We start from the raw sequence: 22,115 nt of genomic DNA, 5'->3' as shown, positions 1-22,115 counted from the left end.
TCTTTTTCTTGGTAATCATGCAATCAATATCCTTGAGGGAAAACTTGGAGGCAGATTTTCCTAATTTTGGAGCACCTATAAACGGCAATTGACAGATAAGTTTTCAATTATTAACACTTTCTATACTAAAAGTTATTATTCTTACTCGACATAATTGATTCTGAGATTGGTCTTTGAAAAGATTCAACAATTTTTTCTTGAAAAGTCCTAATCGCAGGATCCAGTGATAAAAACCTCTTCACTCTGTCTTCAACTCCCGGAAGATCAATCAGCAAATCCCAATTTTCAACTGTACAAGTAATAAAAGTTATTAGCGGAAGAATGAAGTATCCTATCTAGATTATCTAAGGATCCTAGATCCTACCCCTTGGTATCCACTTCTTGGGAAGATTGTTTCCACCTGGGATGGAATCTCGTCTTACGAAGAAGAATTGTTTTTCCATAAGGTGCTATTAAGGGTGACCTTTGAAATGGGACTTTCTTGGTGAGGTTTCGATTTAAAAATAAAGCGATGGGAACCGTGGGTAAAAAGATTGTATAGATAAGCTAATTCTGCTAAGCCAAACTCGATTCCCTCCTCTACGATTATCCTTTCTATGTATGAAGGACTCTCCACAACATTGGCGCGGCCTGGATATAAAAAATCCCCGCCAAGTTAAAGAACTTTTGGGTGAAAGTAGGAAAGGGATACTTGTAACCAATGAAAAAAGGCTGAGCCGGAAAGCAAATCCAGTTCTTTGAAATGCTGTCACTTCGAACTGAAGAATCGAAGGGTCGAAAAACTGTATCTGCGGGAAAGTATGACCGGATTCCATCAATATCCGAGTCTATAAATTTACAGGTTTCGGAGGACGGTGATTGAAGAAGGTTTTGTGAGTACAGGTCATCGGGATGGAAAAAGGAAGAGGAAGAAGATGTAGAAGCAGTTGACATGTTGAAAGAAAATAAGCAGAAAGGAGAATACCTGGAAGACGCTTGGATATTTGATTATGTGAATATTATATTATCACATATATAGACGGCGAGTAATTATGGTTAATAGATATTGAACCACCTGACACACGTCTAATCGCTTTCTGTTTTGCAGGATTTTGAAATTCAAAATGACAGCTGTATTCCACTGTCACCCGCCATTTTGGGGGCAATTGTTAGGCCAGGAATTTTATACTGAGGATCCTTTATCCTTAACTGTCTTATGGATAGGTTATCCTTGAAATATGTATCTGGATATAAAGGATCGACGATCCTCGGTATTACTTGTTTACTAATGATTGCGTTTAGTATGGTGATGTGTTAGACAGGCGTGGCAACTTTAAGACGTATTTGTATTAACTATCCTCATAGAGCAACCTCTAGCTGGAGCATGGATCCAGGATCCTACTTCAGTATAGCTGTTAATGGATGAACTAATGTGAAGATGAACGCGTTAATATCAACAATGGCTATAAGACTTGGTCTGCCGCTTATATCGCTATTGGACGGCTATTGGCATGTGGTCAAAGATCGTGGAGCGGATAAGTGGAAGACTTCCGGATAATTAGGAAATATTGTTATTGTTGTTATCTTATTTAAACGAGCTATGATCGAGTAGAAAAACACATGTACTTACACACACACTAGAGCAGAACTAAACACTCTCTCTATTCACTAGCTTTCGTTGTAATCTCGATCTAAACTCCACAAACACTTGTAATACCTTTTGGTTAATCAATAAACTCGACGGTGATAGTTTTCACCGTCCGGGGGTATTTTGTGCCGGAGACCACGATAATCATATACTCACCGACCAAAGGTTACCTTGTTGATCATTGACTAAAGTAATCCGACCAAAGATTATCTTATTAATCCTTGACCGGAGTTATTTTACCAACGATTACCTCTATAAGTTTTGACCGAAGTAAGACTATCGTGATTAATGGGGCTTTTTCCCTCGTGATCAAATCATTGTGTTCACCTATATTACAATCATACACTTGCTTTTACCGAGTTAGCACCTTACCTCACTTAACAGATTTGGATACGTGATCCTTGACAGATTTTTGTCCAAAACAAAACATTACCTAAGTATAAATTGTTATCGATGCGGTAGTAATTTAAATTATTAAAATCCAACTTTTTTTTTAGAATATGTACTATGTTTTAAAATATTTATACGTCCAGAAAAGATAATATGGAAAGTTAAGACACAATATTTGACTACGGAAAAATAAAAGAAAACAAGAAATTGCTTTGACTTGTGGAATAAAGACGTGGGAAATTATGCCACAAATCAAGGAAAATATATCCGACAAAAAACAATAGGTGTGGACTTGATTAAAAAATAATGCTAGTAAGTTATGTTTACTTGTTTAGAGAATGCAATTTAGTAATTCTCATATCAAATGTTGCTTTTTGGATCTAGCTAGGCTGTTCACAAGTCGATTGATCCTGAGCCTCTCAAGTTCTTATCTTAGTTGGCTCGGCTCAACTTGAATTCTAAATTGAACTGGAAACTTGGCCTTGAGCTCGACCGTTTAAATTTGTGCAAACTCATCTTAGTTCAAGTTTATTAGTTTAAAAAAAATTAAAAAAATTCTAAGATGTAGTGAGGCACTGAGCCAGTGAGGCTTGGCTTTATTTCATAGGGATTAATAAGTCCTATCATAGCCAATGTGGAATAGTACAGAGTGAAGAATTATAATGTAGTATATCATATATACCGTATAAAGAATCTATCTATCTATGTGATTGTCTATCATGAAATTTTACGTATCGTTTTCAGGTTGTCCCCTCCATTCTCTAGAACCACCAGATTGCTTTATTCCTAAATGGAGGCTTCTAAAGCATTTGACCCGAAATCGCGAGTATGAGTCTTACCAAACCCAGATAGTCTTTAAATGGGTTATAACATCTCATTTATTTGTGAAGCTCTTTCGTAATCAAACAATAATTTTCGCGGGTCATGAGTCTCACCAAACCCGTATAACTCTTAAACGGGTTATAACATCCCATTTATTCGTAAAATAACCCCTTAATCATCAAAGAATAATTTTAACAGGTTATGGTCTAACCAAACCATGATAGCTCTCAAATGGGTTATAAGATCTTATTTATTGGTAAATACTTCATCCTCAAACCCTAATTTAATTTATTCTTTACATGTTATCCATTGCTGGTATATCATCTTCATCGACGGTTAACTACCGATAGTGCCTTCGTCAACTACATCAACGTCCCCTTTTTCATTAGACAAATATTTGTGTTCATGTTTGTTCATTTATAAAAATCATCATGTTCGTGTTCGTGTATTTTTGTTTGATAAAAATGTAAAAAACCTACACATCTTAATTGAAAATACCCAAACGCAAAAAAGTATAATAACAAACTAAATATGTATTAAATTAAAACAAACTACGTTAAAAAATAAAATAAATCGTCATAAAACAGCAAAACGATTAAAAACTTTAATAATGTATAATAATAATAATACCCAAACGTGTAAGGGCCCGAACCCGGTAACCTTACTTTAGCGTCGGATTTACTCATAAACACAGTTCTTCAAATCAGAGTTTATTAAAACTTTTCGCGGAAAGTAAAACATCAATCATTTGTTACAAAACATTAAATCTTTTCTTTGATACCATAACACAAAACTTATATTTAAAACATCTTTTCTTCTTCTTCAGATGCCAGCCGTTCAATCCATGCCATGTGCCATCCTCATGCTAACTCTATAATCAGCTCACCTGCGTGCATACTAAAAGTCAGCTACGCTGAGTGAGTTCTAGTTAATCGAACGCCATACAATACATACACATACATACATATCCGTACTTCACTAGTTACCCTTCTGTTCTACATACATACTTGCTACCATACATACATACATATCTACAATCACTAACCTCAGTAAACCGAGAGTACGTTCATAGTCCACCGTCTATACCTGTACTCAAGGTCGTGAACACGTACAAGGTTCGCAGTCCTTACCTATGTTGCAACCTAATTCATAGCACGTACGAGGTTCGCAGTCCTCCCCTATGCTACAAAATCAGCACGTATAAGGTTCACAGTCCTTTCCTATGCTGAAATACATCCACAACACGTACAAGGTTCGCAGTCCTTCCCTATGTTGCAACCTAATTCATAGCACGTACGAGGTTCGCAGTCCTCCCCTATGCTACAAAATCAGCACGTATAAGGTTCACAGTCCTTTCCTATGCTTACACCTATTATCTACATCACGTATAAGGCTCGCAGTCCTTAACTACGCCATCACCTGCCAAGTCTATGTCCAACAGGAGTTAGAGGGATTTGCCACCCTGACTTACTATGTCGAACGTAGGACTCACATACCATTCGTGTACCTATATACACATACTTCACACATACAAAAATTACATTATAACATAAGAACACTCTAGGCGTTCTTTACATCATTCATTTAACAACCATATCCCTTGTCGATACGTGCAATATCCGAAGATCGTTCACGCCCCGGCAAGTATTCATTTGAAACATTCGTACATCTTCCATATATAATATTCGTACCTTCATTTATAACCTGACAGTACGCGCAATATCCGAAGATCGTTCGCGTACCGACAAGCAATCATTCATACCTATCACATATATCACATATGACATACACTTATCACTTAGGATAAATGTATTAACAACACATCGAGTATGCACACAGCCCCGAAAACATAACAAGGAATGGGGCTAGAAACTCACCTGAACACGGTTACGTTCACCGTTAATCGTAATCCCTTTCCTCAGCTGTGCACGGCTGACTGTATAATAATTATACATATCAATTAACTATCACTTCTCATATTGCATTTCTATCTTTATATGACCCACAACGAACGGGGGTCCGGGGGCAGCGCCCCTGGCAGCGGGGTCTAGGGGCGGCAGCCCCTAGCAGGGTCCAAGGGGCAGAGCCCCTGGCTGGGGTCGAGCTGCCAGGTCAACTTGGAAAAATTTTATTTCCATTAACTGTCTTAACACATTTTTCATTAGATTATTAATTTATTTTCTAATCGAACTTGACTTTTGGCGAAGTTAAACCTTAGGCGAACTTAGCTTTAGGCGAAGTTGTCATCAGGCGAACTTGGCTTTAGGCGAAGTTGTCATCAGGCAAACTTGGCTTTAGGCGAAGTTACCAGTTAGGCGAACTTGGCTTCAGGCGAAGTTATCGCTTTGAAGGCGAAGTTATCGCTTTGAAGGCGAAGTTGCCCAGATGCAGGCGAAGTTGCCCAGATCAGCCGCTGTTTTAGTTTCTGACCAGCATTTCGAGCGATTTTAACACCCTTGCTATGGTTCGACATCACCCCCTACGTTCCCCAACCGTTTCCGGTCATATATACACTAAAAAGCTTGGATCTTTAAACTTCAAAGATCAAGAATCATACATTTTTGAGCTTGTTTGGATCTTGTTCAACTTGTTAATCACAACTAGCCCTCACTCTCTCTCGGATCTGTCCGTTCCTCTCCTCGGCCGGCCGGCGGTGTTGGTGGTGTGTGGTGTGTGTGTTTTGGAGTGTGTTAGAAAATAGATGGAAAGAATGATGGTATGGGGTTTTAGGGGATATTTATATCCCTTAAATCCCATGGACCTAAGGACCATTCTCATTTAACCCATCTCCATTAATCTAAGTCTAAAACCCATATCCACTACCCAACGCTAGCCCGACCCATACCAACTCCTACTCTATTTATTTATTTCCCGATAACCCGAGTAAACTTTCCCTCTATTATAAGTAATATAATTAATATCATTTTGGAAATTTTCGGGATGTTACAAAACGTAAAAAAATATAATAACAAACTAAATATGTATTTTTAAATAATAATAATATGATTAAAAACTTTAATAATGTATAATAATAATAATACCCAAACGTAAAAAAGCATAATAACAAACTAAATATGTATTTTTAAATATGTATAATAATAATATTATTATTGTTATTATTATTATTATTGGAGTGATAAGGGGCATGAAATGAGGGAGTAACATATGGGAACCCATGCAGTCATTAGACCCGGGAGCAAATCTCGGGGGAATTATTTATCTCTTATTTATTTATTTATTTTCATTATTCTCTCTTATTTATTTCCATTTTCCAACATGTGCCTCCGCGCATGCTTCTTTTCAGCACCTCGTGCTTGCTTTCCCATCGCATCACAAAACACCTTCTTTTCTTCTTTTACCATTTTTAATATATTAATTATTATTGCACTTCAAAAGTAACAAATAAATAAATAAATAAGTGTTTCCAAATACTAAAAAAAGTTGAAACATATATTTTCGTTTGTTCATTTGAATGGAAACACACTACTAAATCTACATTGTCATCGTGTGACTCGCACGGTTACCCTCACTAGAAAAAATCTCAATATATACACACCTTATATATGCAACCACTACAAGATGTGTTACGAAAACACCAACGAATTGAACAAATTGGATATTAAGAGCCACTCGTAATTGCTTATTATTGATGAACGCAAGGTTACATAAACAAATAATGACATTCAGGTCCTTCAGGTTCAATACCCTTTTCTTATAACAAGATGGTGCGGTGGTAAGCATCATATATGGTCATCGTCGCCATGAAAACACCATTTATATGCAAAATAATATTGAATGGGTGAAAATTTTAACATATTAGACAAACTTAGACCAACCATTATTGTATTGTGTTTACAAGAGCTCACAAAATCAACTAACATAAACTTCAATTTAAACTTGTTAATGCTGAAGTTCTTACTTCTCGGTCACACAATCAATCCATATGTGGTATATGAGACGTGACATTTTTTATTTTTCTACGAACACAATCTTGTGTTGGTTTGAGGTATATGAGATGCTATATTTCGTATAACACAATCTCCAATAATTCACGGTCGGTGTGAAACTTTTCCTACAACTATTAGTTGAAAAAACAAAAATTTAGTATTTTTACAAAACGGTTGTTTCACTATTAATAACAAGCCTGCAAGATGCATACACCAACATAATCCTTTTGGAAACGTGTTCAAACTAGTTTCTTTATACAATAAACAATGATCCTGAGTTAGGTGTTAGTGTGTTGTTGCTTCCATGTCAAGGGTTTGAGCCACGCCGATGGCAAAATTTGGGATAGTTTAACCGTTATATATATAAAATAAGTTAAGAATCGAGCAAAAGCTTGGGCAGTTGGGCTCTTCATTCAGCTAAAGAAAAATGGCACAATGATAAGTCTTGCAGGGCTACTTGACTTTTAGTAGGCATCTTATCTTAAATTTAGATTTGGGCATTAAAAATGGTAAGTAAGTCATACAGGGGCCTGGGCTACTTCATTTTTGGTGGGCCTCTATCCAAATATCAGGCATGAGCCTAAAAAACACGGGCTTAAGTTAAATTGGTTAACACACACACACATAGAGGTGACAAAACCGGTTTTAAACCCAAACCAAACCGGTTTGGTCAATGGCTGGTCAAAACCGGTTTGACTTAAACCGGTTCGGTTTATAAACCGGTTTAGAAGCAAGATAGACCAGCCTGGTCACGTCGGTTCGGTTCGGTTTATAAACAGGTTAACTGGTTTTAAACCAGTTTTAACCAGTTTTCCTCAAATCGGTTCGGTTTTAAAACCGGTTTGGTATATCTTAAGGGGATCCGGTCCTGAAACTGGCGGTTTGGGTGAAACCGGTTTTTTTGTACACCTCAACACACACATGTTTCTTTAAAATCCTTGTATTAAGGTGGAAACTATTGGAAATTGGGACGCGTTTTGAGCCCAAATCGAACCTTGGAAATGGTTGATTGAACCCAGTTTGGACCTAAACCGACTGGTAGGTTGAAATCAGTTTCTAACCATATACTTTGAAGTCAGTCAAACCCGAACCAAACCAACTAAAAGTCAAATTCTAGTTAAACACACACACACACACACACACACACATAACGCTTCTACTATTACTGCATCGATATTTTCATAACTTATTTTTATTAACCTTCAAACTTTTTACTTCCTAAAACCCACCTAAGTTTGCAGTGCACTTACAAATATTTGAACACAAACCACTTTTAAGAGAGACAAACTTCAAACCACTTGACCACTAAGTTATGAGTTTAAGATTTAGGGTAACTATATATTACCCGTTTTCTAATTTCTTTTGTATAATGTAACTCATCGGTTATTTTTTTTTCCTGTGATTTGTAGTTTCAGTCACATATAGTCATATGTATATGGTATCACATGGCTGTGTCGCCCTTAACAAAAGCATCTACAAATGAGGAATCCATTTACAAAAAAAAAATAAATAAATAAAAGAAAAAGAAAAAGAAAAACTAGACCAAAGAGAAACTTTATGGGCTACGTACCATGTAGCAAATTAATTAATTTCTGGCTTGGTTGGAGGAAAGAATAGACTATACATCTGTGTTACGTTTATAGCGATATATGACTTAGCATTAATTATTAATGTTAAAAAGAAAGTTCTAGAAAACACCGCCCTTCTAGGCTTCTACTTGTTCTTAATTAAATGTTTATATCCAATACTGTTGCAGACTTGCATCAAACACATATCATTTTTATATACTACATATATATATAACCTTAATTAAAGTTCGCGTGTTTCTTGAAAAGTTATTATTTATTAGGCCTTACATGTTTCACCAAAGATGGTTGGAATGTCGAATACGGTACCCTTTGGATCTAGTCAGGGTTACATTCGGTTCACACGATCGAGTCTATAATATGATTGTCACGTAACAAAAATATGTAAACATTGAAGGATTAATTTACAAAAGTAAAAATATGAATGAAATTCTCCATTGCATACCGTGTTAAATGCACGTAACAATAAGAACTCATTAGCATTTCATTAGTTAGCTATTTAAAAGTATAATAGAGATAATTATAAAACAAAGTTTATCTTATCTGTAATTAATTTAATAGTTATCATTACCCACAATTGGTTGCAGGTTTCATCTAGGGGTGTTCATGGTTCGGTTTCAAACCGTAAAACCGGCCAAACTGGTCATCTGTTTGGTTTCACAATCGGTTTTACTTAACTTTTGGTTGATCAGCTTCAATATTTCTAAATTGTAGCAAACACTTTAATTTATGGTTTATACCAAAATCAACCATATAACCAGACAGTAAGAATTATTTAAATTAAAACGTTGAAATATTATATAACTTAATTGTTTTAACTCTATCTAAGTTATTACATATAAATAAAAGTTGGATCCCCTCGGGCTAATATGGAGACCTAAGTTTAATCTCTACTTGTGTCATTTTTTATGGATTATGACGATGAAAGATTTGAGCTAGCCCATGCGAGGTTGTAGTTCAAATTCTTAGCTCACCCGTGTGTTTCATCCCATCATGTGTTATGCAAGAGAGTTATGCTCTACACTTGTGGTGGCACAACGACTGTTAAATGGCATTCAACGATATGGTTTTTTGGGGGAACGCTCAAACCAAACTCTAAAACCAGCGTAGGCCCAGTTAAGACAATATAATCTGACCAGAGTGAGGTAACGGGACTCTCAAAATTTAGGGAGTGCGGTGGCCTAATAGACAAGAAAGTCGCAGTTTAAAAAAGATAAATAAATAAAAAATAAAAAGTGGGCTAAGCCCATTTTCACATTCAGATAGCTGTTTTAACTAGTAAAGTAAGCCACTAAACTAAGCAAATCCTTTGTGCGTGGTATCCAAATTCCAAGTTTCTAACACAACATAGTAATGTGTGTTTGTTCATTTTATGAATTTCTTGTAAACGGGTTTACGACCGCATGTTTTGTTTTTATGTAACTAATGTTGAAATCCGTTATGTTCCTTTGAAAATCGCTTATGTACCTAGGTTTTGTTGGTTATGTTGAAATCGCATCACTTATCTTGGATGTCTTGTATAAAAGCCCAATGAGCCCAAACTGTTACCAATGGTTTGGTGTAAGAGTTCTACGGTTTGGTTTAGGTTTACAAAAGTTAAAAACCGTTACTAACGGTTTGGTTCACGATTTACTCTAAAAACCGGGCTGTGAACACCCCTAGTTTCACCAACGCTCAAGAGGCGCGACGGCAAGAAACGCTATAACTTACAAGTGGGCGGTGGTAGTGATAGTGGTATAGTTGTTGGACTTAAATTCCGTCCTCGAGTCAATGAGGCGGGTTGGGCCGACTCATCGAGCCTATGATGAGTTCGTGTCTTGTTTATCAAGTTGAGCACGTGACTTGATTTACATGGAATAAATTACTTGGTGAACAAGTCGAGCAAATGACTTGGACAACAAGGAATTTATTTATTAATTATTATTTAGATTTGTTTTTACCAATTAGTATTTGAATATGATTATGGTATTTGTATTCTAGTCTAGTTGGGTTTTGAAATCTAATTAGTATATATACCCGAGCTTGTGGGTTATATCATTAAGAGATTTGAGTATTGTAATTTTCGAGCTAATGAGAATTACAAAGATCGAGCTTATGATCTAAACTTCGTTTTTGTGTTTATCGATCCTGGTCACCAAACTTCAATAGTGGCTTCAAAAGTCAGTGTGTCGGCAACTGATGAACGAAGAAGACATCAAAGTGAAGTCACGGGTGAGGTTCTCCAAATCTAAACATAGACGAGAAAAAGAAATGATACAGTTTAAAACAACTGATGATTATGAACTAAACTAATGGGCGCAGATAGTTCTACTCTATACCTTGACGTTTTCATAACTTATCCATATTTGTTAATCTCCTTTTTCTAAATTACTTTCATAAAATAATAATCATCAGTTATATTTATTAATGGATCAAAAGCTTCAATTGATCATGTGTATGGTATCACATGGCTGCGTCACCCACAAAAGCACTTGAATTAGAAGAATTAATTCCATATGCATAAAGAAAAATAAAAAAGAAATACTTCATGGCCTACCATGTTAAATGTTGAACGACGACGACGCTAGTGCAACTATTACTATGTCACGTTTGTAGCAAAATTAAATTGTGGGTTAGTTGGAGGGATGAATAGACTGACTACACATGATCTATGAACGGTTATTGTTGGTTGATATTGGTTGCTAGAAAGAAAACACAAGCCTTCTACATGTTCCTTGTTCATATTCTCATCCAACTATGACGATTTTGTTTGGTATAGACTCTCTGATTTTTTTTATCTTTTATTTTGGTATAGATAAAAAAAAAACAAATCAACCCTGGTTTTCTTTTATGTTGGAAGGAATCCAGGATTGATATACAAATGCCACATAATCATATGCTACTACTAGTGTGTAAATTCAGGCACAGGCCTTAAACATCAAGTAAATTCAGACATGTCGATTTTTGGTGGGCTTTTAATATAAGTATAAGACATGGGCTTTAGCTAAATTGGTTTGCTAAATACGCATGGTGAGATCTGAATACCAGTTTGGTTGAACTTGGTTTGGAAACGAACCATTCAGTTGCAAACAATATATTCGGGATTCGTAAAACACAATGCTTAGAGAGTCGTGAAACACTTTTATATCGAAATAATTTGGAGGTTCCTTTTGTCGGATACAACTCATAAATTTGACGATAACCTCGCATGATTTCTTTGTGAATTTCAAGAACCAGAAAGAAGAGAGTGCGAGATGAAGAAATCATAGAGCTGCTAGATGGTAGTTTTCAAATTTTTTTTTCATTAGAATTGCGTTCAAAATCATAAAACGAATTTCACACGTGAAAAATTCTAACGAAATTTTAATATAGCAAATTGTCAAAAAAAAAAAAAAAAACTCGTCGTTTTCATAACTTATCCAAAATAGTAAGTGAAATTTTAATATAGCAATGCTTTTGTAGGTCCGTTTATCTCTAGATTCGGTGTAAGCTTGATTACGCAACTAATCAGAACTATGAATTACCAATAGATGTGGCGATCAAAATCCAAAATAGAGAAAATGTGATGAAAACATGTAATAACCCACTAGATTCAACTAATAATCATGATTGGTAAAAGCTAAAGATACAAGCTATAAGTCAGCCATTCTATTACAATGAGAACCATCAAAACTAAAACTAGCCCTAACACAATCTGATTTAACAACCCAACTTACACGAAAAAAATCCAAAACTATATATATAGGCAGGAGAAGTGTCTATGTGAGCCTGGGTGACAATTCTAAGTGTCGCTATCAGATTTCCAAAATTAAGAGCTTATGAGAGATAATAGGAAGTGTCCCATGACACTTCTAGTGTCTCGCTAAGCGTGACCTTCAACATCCATGCAAAACATAAAACCCTTCTTTTCAACACGTCTTAAACCCGATCCTCAATTAGGTTTACATATGTAGCAGTCTAGTAGATCCAACAACTTTACTCTTGTTACATCGTTGTTTTCATAACTTATCCAAAATAGTTAATTCTTGCAAATTATACTACCTGTTTTTCTTAAATTTTCTTTTTTTTTCTGTGATTTAACGTTACAAGAAATCATGTGTATGCCACATGGTTGTGTCATCTAATAAAACCACGTAATTGGAAAGATGCCATTTACAAAAATAAAATATTCAAAGAAATCCTTCATGACCTACCATGCATGTTAAATGTTGATACACGAGGACCCTAATGCAACTATTAGTATGTCACGTATGTATGTATGTAGCAAATTAATTTATGTTTGCTGGAGATCGAGAATAGACTACACATCTATTAAACTTTTAGCTACATTGTTGATGACATCACCTTGATGTTCAAATAGAAACTTCTAGAAAACACACGCCTACTACGTGTTCTTTTTTTATATTTTCATCTAGTTATTATTTGTTGAGCTTGGAACGAGAAGATTGGTGTATGTTTAACTTTGTAAACTTTCCAATTTAATTTGTCACTTTGTCTTTTTGATTTGACTGTTTGAGCCCTTGTTACTTGCTAGCTGCTCTTCTCTTTCTTTTTTATTTTTCAATGAACTTTGCCTTTCAAAAAAAGAAAAAAAAATAAAAAAATACGTGGGAGTGTCTATGATGATTCTGTTTTGTTTTGTATACACTCTAGGGTTTATTTTAAGTATTTTCCTAATAGATAACAAAAAAACGCGCCCATAACATGGAGTCAAGAACCAAACCTTGAGGGCTTGTGACAATAAAGAAAATTCAAATACATTTACTTACCATAAATTTTAACCTATGCATATATTACAAGAAGTAGCAAATGGGCGGTGGGTTGGTCACTTGGTTGAAGGGAAAACAATCAAAAATAGACTAAACGTATGTGACGATTTATTGCGATGTGGATAGTTCATCGTAGTTATTATTATTGATATTTAGCTACCACTTTCTAGAACATTAAAACCTTCTTCTAGTTGTTCTTTGTCATGTTCCTAACCATGGTGTAATTTCTAATTGCCGATTGTAACGTCAGCGAAGATTAGTAATTTATTTTATGTAATTCAATTTTTTCCCCTTTAGCGTTGAAGCAAAGGCAACGACATGCTATCACTTAAGCCTATACAAGAGATTTTTAGAACATGTGTTGTCGTCGTCGTATTAGAAGAATTTGTTGTAGTGAAAGAGGAAAAGGAATTCGGTCACGGTTAGGAGTCATTTGATTACGGTCATGTTAATTATTTGATTGCTTTAGTCATATCAATATGAGCTATCATTATGTCGGTAAACAATTGACTACATATTTTGCTTCTAAAATTTTTAGTTTACAACTGTTTTGTGACCGAAACATCATTTTTAGATTCAGTTCATTATTTGTTGTGCCTTTCCAACCGTTTTGTTACTTGATCATATTTCTTTATTTTTGTGATCAAAAATTAATTTTAACTTTAATATACTACAGTATTTTTTTTCCGACAGGTAGTTGTATTATTTGGATTTTAAGACAGAATTACAGATATTGTCCTTTATGTTTACACCAAATTTCAGTGGTTGTCCTTTATTTTTAAAAGTAACAGAAATTGTCCTTTACGTTTCCAAATGTTACACCGTTTGTCCTTTAGCTCTAACCCAGTTAGTTTTTATCGTTAAGTTTGGTCATGTGCCTTGCACATGAGGGTAAATTGGTCATTTTACCCGCTTATTAAAAAAACATTTTAAAAAATAAAAGAATGCATCTCTCTCTCTCTTCCGTTCATACACCACCACCAACCCAGCACCACCACCACCATCTTCTCCGGCGAGCCACCACAACCACCAACCAACCCATCGTTTTCTCTCTCTCTCTAAAAACATTAAACATACCACTTTATCTTTCTTTGAAACACTCTCTCTCTCTCTCCCTCTTTATCCCTACCTGCAAATCATCAACCACCAACAAAACCGTGACACATCCTTCGCAGCAAAATCAAACGGAACCCTCGATCTCTTTTAGTTTTCTTTATGGAAATCGGAAGTTGGAAACACCAGTCATGCTTAGTGATTGAAAATGTACTCTGCCATTGACGCACCACGGCTCCGACGTCGTTTAGATCTGGGTCGTAATAGGTATGACTTCTGCCACCACCAACGACGTCAGCTAGATCTAGGTCGTAATCTGTGGTATTGGTGGTTGGTGACCCCAATTTTTCTGCTCTCGGTGAGTGACAGTTATTTGGTGGTGCTTTTTGTAGGTGCGGTTGTGTGTGTGTAAGAGATGGTGGCCGGATTTAGTGTATTCGTGTTTTACCAAATTGGGGCTTTTGTGTTGGCCGGGTTTGGTGGTGATAGACATGGCGGTGGTGATAAGCGTTGATGGTGGTTGTCACACGGTGGGTTGCCGGAGGTTGGATGGTGGCTGATGGTGATGGTGTAGGTGTAGGGGTCGGGTACTGGTGGTTCATCAAAGAGAGAGAGAGAGAGTGTTAGTTTTAATATTTTATATTTCTTTAAATTTATTTATTAAAATGTTTTTATAAATAAATGGGTAAAATGACCAATTTACCCTCATGTGCAAGGCATATGACCAGACTTAACGATAAAAACTAACTGGGTTAGGGCTAAAGGACAAACGGTGTAACATTTGGAAACGTAAAGGACAATTTATGTTACTTTTAAAGATAAAGGACAACCACTGAAATTTGGTGTAAACATAAAGGACAATATATGTAATTCTGTCGGATTTTAATTCATTATTGTTTTTTAATTTAATTATGGCTACCTAAGGGAAGAAGTGAACAGTTTTTGCATAAGGTTTGACTGGATCTAGTTGGTGAGGACACTAATTTTGTGACCATCATGATGTTGGTCACAAGTCCGGTTGCTAAATTTGCAACCATCATTTTCAGTCTTAAATATAGAGTTCTCTAAATCAAATGCAAGCTTGATGACAAACAAGTTCAAATATGTGAAATATTCATTGAAATGGTATTCAAGATCCAAAATACAGAAATGTAACAAAAAGGAGTAAAACCGAACACCTCAACTAATAAACATCATTTGATTTATAAAAGTCAAAAATACAAATGTGGTACAACTCTGTTATTCTATTAAACCATTTGAAACGTATATAGAGTTGAGGAGTGTCGCAACAAGCTAACAGGGACACTCTGAAGTGTCGCAATTGTGTGTGACACTTCAAGTGTCGCTACCAGATAATCATTCTCCGTGAGCTTGAGCGACACTAGGAAGTGGTCACAATTGTTTTGGCGACATTTCTAGTGTCGCAGCAACCTGTTCCTATTAGCACACAACCTCCAAAACATGGTTTCTCTCCTCATTATTCGTTAACGATTTGGCCTTTATTCTTTCTTTACTAATGTGTGGTAGCCTAAATGATCCTACAGTTAATAATAATAATAATAATAATTGTCTTGTAATGGAATGATGTAACTGTTATCTTAAATCTAGATTAAAATCAACCGTCAAGTGTCAAATATGGATAATATCGTCTAAATATTGGTAGTGGTTACTTAATCATGATAAAAATCTGAAGAAACACTAACCGGACCCCGGGCAGATTACGGATAACCTGGGGGTTAGATAGATGTTTCCCACGAGGGGTTAGACCCAGAGAAGATGGTTCTTCTGATAACCTGCAAAACGGACACCGTGAGCTTGTCACTGAGAAGGGGGGGGGTTCCTCCTTGTGACCACCCTCCGGCGTGATAATCAGACTAGATTCCTCTTTAAATATAAATGTATATTAAGATATTGCTAGAGCAGATATCAGGTATAATATGATGATACAAGATAAGATGAGATGGTCATACCATTTGTGGTATTTATAGCCGAAGGTAGGTTTCCAAGGAGGTGTGGCCGGCTGCAACAGTATTCCTGTTCCACCAACAGTAGCCTACGCACGTGCCCTGCTGGTAGTTGGTGGGTAGGCAGCGGCTGATAGCGACCAGGCCTGCTGTATACTATTCCTTTTCCACCAACTGCCGGCTACGCACGTGGTATGACAAGAGTTGGTGAGTAGGCAGCGGCTAATAGTGACATACAGTGTAGGAGCATGCTGCTCGCCATACTGTTGTCCATAAGCTGTCGTATCTTTAGTCAGATCTTTTTCCCATACCTCGTCAGGTACAGTACAGAAGATCTTCCCGTATCGTACGGACTGGCTTATTTGGGCGGGAGTATTCCCCCTCCCGCCCTTGTGCGGGATTGTTCCCGGCTTCGCTCATTCCTCAGGTGACACTGAATGATTGAGAGCTAAGTGCCTTGTGCGTGTAGCCTTGCTGCGCGGGTGGCCTTCCCTGATGGCTTGTATCCGAGGCTGCGGGGACAGGCAGAGTCCTTCACCATTGGGAGGCATTTCCTGCGGGAACAGCTTGCGTACTGCGCGTAAGGACGTCACGTCTCTGAGCATGGTTGGCCCTGCGGATCCAGTTGGTTTCTGCGCAGACGTCCCTGTTCAAGGTGAGTCTTGCGGGTCCAACTGGGCTCTGCTGGGACCTACCTCTTCAAGTCCCCCCAGTCCAATGTTCTTCTCATGCGTGTTTAATAAAGTGAGGTGAACTTTTGGACTTAAGCAAAGGGTTTTGAAAAGGGTTTTTTAAGGTTTTCCATGGGGATTCTTCCCGCGGAAGTCCTTGTCACTTGCAGAAATTCCCGAGTTTCCTGCTTGGTCTTTGGGTATGATGCGGGTAGGTCTGTAACCTCCTCGCAAGTCAGGAGCGTTGAGTCCCACTTGTGTGGATTCTCCATGAGGTTTTGGTAGTTTTGAACATAGTGATCAATTATGTTAAAACCACCAATTCCATCCTGGAGCTTCAAACAACGTAGTTCTCGATGTTCCCGCTATGCGGGGATGTTATTTCCGTTTCCGCAAGCATTGCCCAGAAGATCCTTCTTGGTTTCAATTCCCAGCGGAGCGCTAGGTATGTGAAGGGTTTTGCCTTAACACTGTACCTGCGCTCGTCTTACGGTTACTTTACTTCCAAGGTATTCCTGGCTTCAATTCCCTGCGGGTGCTAGGTATGTGAAGGGTTTTGCCTTAACACTGTACCCGCATCCGTCTTACGGTTACTTGTTTGCCAAGGTTTACTTGGCTTCAATTCCCTGCGGGTGCTAGGTATGTGAAGGGTTTTGCCTTAACACTGTACCCGCATCCGTCTTACGGTTACTTGTTTGCCAAGGTTTACTTGGCTTCAATTCCCTGCGGGTGCTCGGTATGTGAAGGGTTTTGCCTTTACACTGTACCCGCACCCGTATTATAGTTACTTGGTTGCCGAGGTATACTTGGCCTCAATTCCCTGCGGGTGCTAGGTATGTGAAGGGTTTTGCCTTTACACTGTACCCGCATCCGTCTTACGGTTACTTGTTTGCCAATGTTTACTTGGCTTCAATTCCCTGCGGGTGCTAGGTATGTGAAGGGTTTTGCCTTAACACTGTACCCGCATCCGTCTTACGGTTACTTGTTTGCCAAGGTTTACTTGGCTTCAATTCCCTGCGGGTGCTCGGTATGTGAAGGCTTTTAACCACGTGGTCGTGGGTTCGTGTCCCACGGATGGCGCCAATGAAGAAACACTAACCGGACCCCGGGCAGATTACGGATAACCTGGGGGTTAGATAGATATTTCCCACGAGGGGTTAGACCCAGAGAAGATGGTTCTTCTGAAAACCTGCAAAACGGACACCGTGAGCTTGTCACTGAGAAGGGGGGGGGGGGGGGGTTCCTCCTTGTGACCACCCTCCGGCGTGAGAATCAGACTAGATTGCTCTTTAAATATAAATGTATATTAAGAGATTGCTAGAGCAGATATCAGGTATAATATGATGATACAAGATAAGATGAGATGGTCATACCATTTGTGGTATTTATAGCCGAAGGTAGGTTTCCAAGGAGGTGTGGCCGGCTGCAACAGTATTCCTGTTCCACCAACAGTAGCCTACGCACGTGCCCTGCTGGTAGTTGGTGGGTAGGCAGCGGCTGATAGCGACCAGGCCTGCTGTATACTATTCCTTTTCCACCAACTGCCGGCTACGCACGTGGTATGACAAGAGTTGGTGAGTAGGCAGCGGCTAATAGTGACATACAGTGTAGGAGCATGCTGCTCGCCATACTGTTGTCCATAAGCTGTCGTATCTTTAGTCAGATCTTTTTCCCATACCTCGTCAGGTACAGTACAGAAGATCTTCCCGTATCGTACGGACTGGCTTATTTGGGCGGGAGTATTCCCCCTCCCGCCCTTGTGCGGGATTGTTCCCGGCTTCGCTCATTCCTTCAGGTGACACTGAATGATTGAGAGCTAAGTGCCTTGTGCGTGTAGCCTTGCTGCGCGGGTGGCCTTCCCTGATGGCTTGTGTCCGAGGCTGCGGGGACAGGCGGAGTCCTTCACCATTGGGAGGCATTTCCTGCGGGAACAGCTTGCATACTGCGCGTAAGGACGTCACGTCTCTGAGCATGGTTGGTCCTGCGGATCCAGTTGGTTTCTGCGCAGACGTCCCTGTTCAAGGTGAGTCTTGCGGGTCCAACTGGGCTCTGCTGGGACCTACCTCTTCAAAATCCTAAATAGAACTTAAATCACACCAACCAACATATTGGTCACCGGGTTTGATTGATGGGACTGTGAATGTAACACATGTAACTAAAACATTTATTCAAAGTCTACATGCATTCATCCTCATAAATTAGTGGAATATGATAACTACTGGTTAAATTCAATTGCTTAGATCCATTATTAGTTTGTGTCTTGTTCGGATTGAAATATAACAATGTTGAATCAGAACTTTGTGTGCGATTTAAAATATGGTAGGACATGACATGTTTCTTGAACCAAAAAAACACACATCATGTGATAATTGTCAACTCCTTCTCTAATTTCATATATGTGTCAACTTTCTATTTAACTAAACCCCCAATGTCTTATTTAGATTAACTATCTGATGTAATGTGCGACCACATTTACTTTGACTAGCTTTTTAGAAGTTACATAGCCAATAAGGTATGAACGAAAACATCTAATCAAGCCGGACATATAGGTAGTTTGTCTAACTCTCGGACCCAAAAGGCACACCTAATGTTAATACAATGCCAACTCGAGTGTAGTGAAGTGCTATGGACATGGTATTAGACCCAACGTAGTGGGGAGCCATCCATCTCGAAAGCGGCCCATAGGACCGGAAACACCCTGTTTTTCCCCTTGATTTTCCCACTATGGTCAAAATGACCGTTGAACAACGCCTAATTTTTAAAAAAAAAAAAATCAATTATTTTCCTATATATAACCAAACATCTAAGCTTTCTAAAACAATCTCTACAAATTCCTCACACTTTTAAACTCCCTCTACAAACTTTCTATTCAAAACACCAACAAAATGGATTCTCCCTCCTCATCCGACATAATCAATAGATATTTGAAAAATAATGAGCACACGGCCGATGACGAGGCGGAGGAGGCGGTTACAAGTGCAGCTACGCTTGCGGCAAAGTATATCCAATCTATTTATTCTCCTTCTCAACCGTTTTTGAAAAGAGAATACGTTGAACGAAACGATGAGGGCGCCAATAAGCTTTTGATGGACGACTATTTTGTTGACTCGCCGGCATACAAGATCCCGAAGACTTTTAGACGTCGCTTCTGGATGTCTAAACTTTTATTTTTTCGCATTGTCAATGATTTGGAGCGCGAGTATGATTACTTTAAGCAAAAACGGGACGCGTGAGGGCTGTTATGATTCACCAATATCCATAAATATACTTCAGCGTTACACGTGTTCTCCTACGAAACCATGACCGACATCAATGACGAGCACTTAAAAATGACGTAAAAAACGACACGAGACACCTTGGAGTATTTTTCCAAGGTATTTATTAAACTTTTAAAAACATTAAATTGCGTTTATTTTAAATTTGTTTACTTAATAATTTTACTATAGGCATAATACAACTATACGTTGAACGTTATCTTAGAAGACCCACTTGGCATGATCTACAACAGATTTACCCGGTGCATGAAAGGGAACATGGTTTACTTGGCATGATCGGGAGTATAGATTGCCTGCATTGGAAGTGGGGTAAATGTCCAACTGCATGGCGATGCCAATATACACGTGGTAACCATAAAATACCAACGGTGAGTCTTCAAGCGGTTTCTTCGTACGACCTTCGGGTTTGGTCGACCTAGTTTGACATCCCCGGGTCCAACAATGACATAAACGTTTTGGAGGCGTCGCCCGTGGTAGAGGATTACATCTCCGCTACCGCACCAGTCACATCGTTTTAGGATAACGATAATTTCTACCCACACGATACTATTTGGGAGATATGATATTTCCGGAATATTCTATTATTATCAAAACATTTAGAGACCCGATGGATGAAAAGAGAAACTATTTTAAGAAAGTACAAGAGTCTTCGCGAAAGGACATCGACAGGTGTTTTGGGGTTCTTCACCAACGTTGGCATTATGTGAAAATCCGTGTCGTGCATGGACATTGGAAAAAATGAGAGATGCTATGTATACGTGTATCATATTGCATAACATGATTTTAGAAGACGACGGGAGAGCAATATGTCAACATTATATACCGGGGAATGTCTAACAACAACAACCTCAAGCAACTATGGGGGAGAGGGTGCAAAATGCTTATCGAATGTGTTCACGTGAAATACATAATGCGCTTACGGGTGATTTGGTTCAACATGCTTGGTCGGTTCGGCCAATTTGAGGCGAAGGTGAAATTGTATCAAGCGGGGATGACGATGTAGACGAGGAAAGTGAAGCCGAGCTCGACGGGCAAAGACTACGAAGAATACGAAGACGACGAAGAAAACGAAGAAGACGAAGATAAGTAATCTCTTGTGTCTCTATTATATAGTTAAAAAAAGTTTGACATAAGATTTATGTGTGAAAAAAAATACATTTAACACTTATTGTTGTCCCATAAAAATCAAAGGGCTCTGCCCTTAGTTTTGGATTTTGCCAAGGACTGATGAGCTTCTCCATCCCTAACTCTAATTCCAAGGATGGTGCCTCGCATTTCACGAATTGTGGAATGGAGGTGGCCTTGGTTATTATTGTGATTTTCAAATGCTAATTGGTTGAGTGCTAGTCCATGGCTTTTCTTTTGAGAGCTGGTCGAGGACTCGAGTTTCGCTTGAAACATTTTGTTTTGGGTTAAGACGATGGGTTTTCACAGTTGTAGGTCTCCTCCTCAGTGGAAGGGTCAGGTCATCGCATTCTGTTCTTTGAACTTATGGTTATTTGTTAGTTTCGGTGATCCCGGGTGCACCTCGTGCTCGGACATCTTTTGCACATTTTTTACACTTCATATTTTATTCTTGTTTTCTTTCGGCCTTGGATAGACTCGATCCAAGATTTTAGTGTCAGTGGTGATTTCCACTCACCATTAACACATGTTGATCCGAAAAAAGTTGTTACATCCACTCGTGAGCCTACTATCAACTATTTGGATTACCTTAAGATCTAGCTTCCGAGTCCTACAAAGTTCTCAAAATATTCATGATATTAACTTTTCCTCACTTGTATCTCTAAATATAATTAAAAAAAACCTTTGCCATAAGATTTATGTGTGAAAAAAAAAAACATTTAACACTTATTGTTGTCCCCACAAAAATCAAATGCATCTGCACTTAATTTTGGAGTTTGCCAAAGACTAATGAGCTTCTCCATCCCCAAATCTAATTCCAAGGATGGTGTTCCTCATATTCCACGGATTGTGGAATGGATGCGACCTTAGCTATTGGTGTGATTACCAAATGCCAATTGGTCGAGTG

General features: G+C 38.2%; 1 pseudogene; it reads left to right on the top strand.

The window, feature by feature from the left end:
* Positions 1–19,510: 19,510 nt before the first annotated feature.
* On the top strand, positions 19,511–21,108 carry LOC143593558 (uncharacterized; annotated as a pseudogene).
* Positions 21,109–22,115: the final 1,007 nt, after the last annotated feature.

Source organism: Bidens hawaiensis, unplaced genomic scaffold (genome assembly GCF_021521415.1).
Source record: "Bidens hawaiensis isolate Kalapana, Puna unplaced genomic scaffold, B.hawaiensis_p1.1 tig00000190_1, whole genome shotgun sequence".
Lineage (NCBI taxonomy): Eukaryota > Viridiplantae > Streptophyta > Magnoliopsida > Asterales > Asteraceae > Bidens > Bidens hawaiensis.
The sequence above is the reverse complement of the archived record's forward strand: the minus strand, read 5'-3'. Positions and strand labels throughout refer to the sequence as shown.